Here is a 4745-nt window from a genome sequence, read left to right as displayed (position 1 = left end):
TGCCTCCACCCCCCATCGCACTCCCCAGATTCAACCTCTTTTAACTGTTTGTTTTTAGTTCCTTTAGCAGTTACCTCCATAAATCTAGATAAGAGGCTTAACCTCTTTTTCTCCATTTATCAACTTGAGATAATATCTCTAGACACCTTAATATGAAAAGGGAGGACTTAGCTCATTTACTAGAAACCTCCTCTAGTTCCAAGTGTTTTATGTTTACATTATTTTCAGTTCTATGGTTCTTATGTTTGCAACTTTAAATACATACATCTTTTCATCAGAGGCCTCCACCCTCAGATTTTTAATTGTGTGTACTACTTACTGCGAGCTGCCTCATTTTAGCAAGTGAAGACAACAAACAATGCAAATCCCAAACAGTGAGGCCACAAAGTCTTCATGATGAATCCAAAGCTAAACAGTTAAGGAGCCCTAGAAAACATAAGCGGTGGTAACACAGACCAGGTGGGTCCCAGACATGGTAAGCTCTTAGTTTTATCTCTGGAGCAGCCTCAGTTACTCGTACATTAAGGCTTAAACTGAAGCTTGAACAATGAGCTTCATGCATCTACCTGATACCCAGGTGAAATCCTTTTAAACCCTTTTGTGTTTACTTGAAACCTTGGATTTCAAAGTTTGTCTTTTCAAAAATGTTTAAGGTACTTAATACTCCTTCTTTCCAGTAGAAAAGCCCCCCACCCTCACCCCCCCCCCCCCGTAACTCTTTTTACAAAGAAAAGGCTTCAAATGGAGTCACTTATGCTAGGTCACATCACCAAACCAGAGCTTAATACCTAATCTAAGTATAGCTTCAACCTCCCCCAGAATGTAGTCCTTACCAGTCAGCCAGGACTTTTCTGATCAGTCCCACTGTGATCATCCATGGGCCTGTCCATCCCACCAAAGATGAATTCATCCCCCTAATAAATCCCTTCCTTCGTCACCAAAGGAAGGTATCTTAGGTATCTTCACCTAAAGCAATCCTCTTTTCTATGTATGACTTCCCAGTCATGCCTTTAAGAACCCTTCCTTTGCTATAGCCCTTTGAGGCGTCTCTTTTACTTGCTAGATAAGATGCTGCCCAACAGCATAGTAGAACCAGTAAGATCTTCAAACATACTCTATTGGATTTTGTTTTTTAACACCTCACACCTAGAAGTTTCTTGATTAACCTTAAAAACAAAACTGGCAGCTATTTTACCAGCAAAAATACGCATGTTTAGAATAGCACACAATTTCAGTTCAGATGACAAAAACACAGCCAACTCCTCAGATCAAAGGAGAAAAAAATGCTCTTCTATAAAGGAGAAGGGGTAAGTTTGAGCTGTAATAAAAAGTCCACTGGCAGAAACTGGGAGTTCAAAGTTCCATTGGCTGTGTCATGACTGTCTCCCATTGGCTGGGTTGTTGCTAGGAAAGGAGACAGATCTTCTTCCTTTCAGGTGGGCTAGCGAGGTAGCCAAAGTAGTAGGAGAACAACTTGCAAGGTACTTCACTTCCCCGTAGAGTCTGCAACTGACAATGAGTGGTCGGGCAAGATGGTTTCCTGACGCCATCTGAAGCCTGGTTACCTTTTATGAATTATTAATTCATTTTCACATCTTCAAAGGCTCATTATTATGGGTTGTGTAGACTTGAACCAATGGGTGAGGGGTACGGATCCATCTCCATGACCTCACAGTGGTTTAACCTGGTGACATGCCTCCCCTGGGCTCCTCATGCTGGCACACACATTAGACCTCGCAGAAGATCAGTTAGGACAGCTCTGGCAAAGAGGACAAAGCCAGTACACTGGACTTGGCCACCCATGTCATTCAGCACCAGCCATGTACAGGCAATAAGCCAGGTTCTCACTGCAAACACAAGGGCCGTGGATCAGACAAGGATGAAGAACAGGTGCTGGGAGTAGCGCTGAGAGGAAGCAGGGAAGCAGCAAGGTGATGGGGGTTGGGGGTCAGAAGACCTGTCCAGGTGTGGTAACCGGGATCTAAAGCGGAGGGGCAGGGGATCAAAGGCAGTATGACAAGAAATGGAGAATTCTTAGATGCGGACAGGCGTGGGTTTGAAAAAAATATGATTGATGTTATAACATTATGTATGAGAAACATTGAAAAAAGAAACACATGAAGACGTCGCTCAGAAATTGGAGTGAACGACTGGAAGTTACAAAGGGTTGAGAGGTACTGCTTTCATAAAGCCATGTACTCCGTTAATTAAAAATACCTAAATAAATCCTTTGACTCAAATCTGCCATAATTGATTACATTTGCTTGCTCTTAACTCTAGTATAATAGGAAAATTTATAATGCATCATTTTAAATGCCACAACATTGCTAAAAAGCTTGTGCCTGGGGCAAGTGAATGAGTGGAGCGTGATTGAATGGGCAAGGGGGTTCTATGGCAGCTTTGCTTTGTTTCCTAATTTCTCTTAATGGCATGGACCATTAGTTTGTATTTTCCTCCTAGTCCCTCTCAAGCCTGCTGCTCTTAACTGCTGCTTTTTCTTTTTCTTTCTTTTTTCTTTTCCCTTTTTTTTTTTTTTTGCATTTAGTTCAGTTCCCTTGGACCCTCTTGAGAAACCCTCAGCCCACTCAACTGAAATCTTCAGCAGCAAGGACCCGGTGCCCACCAGGGGCTCTTAAACTTTAGTTTGCTTGGTAATCATCCAGGAAGGCTGTTAAAAATACACATTCTTGCACTAGAACCCCCATCTTGGCCTCCTTGATTTCAAATACAGTAGGTCAGGGTGGGGGCTGGGGGATCTTTTACAAGCAATTCTAGGGATACATATGTACATGATCTTTGGCCCAATACTGAGAAGGGTTTTTCACCCCACCATGTTCTGTCCCTACCGTACCCAGCTCTACCCCTAAGGCTAAAGGGGCAACGGACAACCTTTACCACGAGGAAAACAAGATTCCAAGGATGACCAAATCTCACATCTCTTGCCAGCCCTCCCTCCTTCACCCAAACCTCCACATTTAAAATCTCTCCACATTTAAAATCTCTTCCACCATCTCCTACTCTGTAGCTCCTTAGAGGAGCAAAAAACAGAAATGCCACTCCATCCTCCACACACCACACCCCCAGGGAGCCCCTCCATCCATGCTTTGGTTTTTGATTGAGATAAAGTTGACATACAATATTACATTAGTTTCAGGTGTACAACATAGTGACTTAATTCTATACGTTTCAAAATGCTCACCACCATGAGTACAGTCACCATCTGTCACAACACAATTATTACGGTATCATTGACTACATTCCCCGTGCTGTACTTCTCATCCCTGTGACTTATTTATTTTAAAACTAGAAGTTTGTACCTCTCAATCCCCTTCACCTATTTTGCCCATCCCCATGCCACGGGGCCCCTGGCAACCACGTGTTTGTTCTCTGTAATTAGCCACTCTTTAGAGACTCTCATCAAGCAAAAGAGAAAGTTCCCCCGCCGTCTTTAAAACTCTCTGGGAAGTCCAGGGTAACATTTCCTCTTGGAAAGCTCTTTGCCATGATTTTCCCAGGGCTGTACTTGAGTGAAACTCCCAAAGGAAATTACCACTTAAATTAGGCAGGATGTGCTGGCTGCTTTTTTGGCCTCTGCCAAGCACACACACACTGAGGGATGATGGGGGGCGGGGGGACTTGAGAGGGACCCACACAGGGGCTGGGGGACCTTTGGGGAGAGACAGGCCTGAGGACATCACTGGGGAAGCCAACACTGTGAAATGAAGCCATCTGCTCCTTTCCTGCCAAATCTTCCACTGGCCTGTAAGGTGTGTGTGTGTGTGTGTGTGTGTGTGTGTGTGTGTGTGTTGGGGGGTTGGGGAGGAAATGATGGGCCAGCTTTGGCACCCAGCTACCCATCTTGGAACCTGCCCTCTTAGGTGCAGAGGCCTCCATGGAACCAGACTGCAGGTTCCATGAAAGCAAGAGCAAGATCTGTTTTGCTTTTGTTCTCCTGCTTTTTTGTTTTTAAGTTGTAGTTGATATACAATGTGTTATTGGTTTCAGGTGTACAACATGGTGATTTGACAATTCTGTACATTACGCAGTGCTCACCGCAGTAAGTGTAGTCACCATCTGTCACCGTACAAAGTTATTTCAGTATTATTGGCTATATTTCCTAGGCTATACTTTTCATCCCTGTGGTTTTTCTCCCTTTTTAAAAAGATAAATACCATAAGATTTGGCCTTTTAACATACGCCATTCAGTGGGTTTTAGTGTATTCTGGAGGTTGAGTCACCACTTGAATTTCAGAACATTTTCATCACCCAGAAAGGAAGTCCCTCTACCCAGGAGCCCCTCTGCCCCCCAACTCTCCTCCCCACACCACTGATCCACTTTCGCTCTCTATGGATTTACCTACTCTGGGCATTTCATATAAATGAAATCTTACTACCTGTGGCTTTAGGCATCTGGCTCCTTTCACCGAGCATCGTATTTCAAGGTTCATTCACATGTAGCATGTGCCAGTCCTTCATTCCTCTTTATTAGAGAACAATATTCCATTGTGTGGATAGACCACATTTTGTGTATCCCTTCGTCAGGTGATGAACACTTGGATTGTTTCTACTTCTTGGCTCTTATGAATAATAGGCATGAAGGTTCGTGTACAAGAGTTTAAGTGGACACATGTCCTCATTTCTTTTGAGTATGCCTGGGACTTACTTGGGTCATATAGCAGCTCTGTGTTGAACTCTCTGGAAGAATCTGTTTGTACCCACTGCTGCAATTCCCCACTGACAGTCCA

General features: G+C 43.8%; 1 long non-coding RNA gene across 1 annotated transcript; it reads left to right on the top strand.

Moving 5' to 3' along the window:
- Positions 1-1299: 1299 nt before the first annotated feature.
- LOC119876804 lies at positions 1300-4393 on the top strand. The gene is made up of 3 exons (XR_005366808.1): positions 1300-2174; positions 4006-4057; positions 4253-4393. It is a non-coding gene; the product is annotated as an uncharacterized LOC119876804 (long non-coding RNA).
- Positions 4394-4745: the final 352 nt, after the last annotated feature.

The sequence above is a fragment of the Canis lupus genome, chromosome 11 (genome assembly GCF_011100685.1).
Source record: "Canis lupus familiaris isolate Mischka breed German Shepherd chromosome 11, alternate assembly UU_Cfam_GSD_1.0, whole genome shotgun sequence".
NCBI classification, from domain to species: Eukaryota; Metazoa; Chordata; class Mammalia; order Carnivora; family Canidae; genus Canis; species Canis lupus.
The sequence above is the reverse complement of the archived record's forward strand: the minus strand, read 5'-3'. Positions and strand labels throughout refer to the sequence as shown.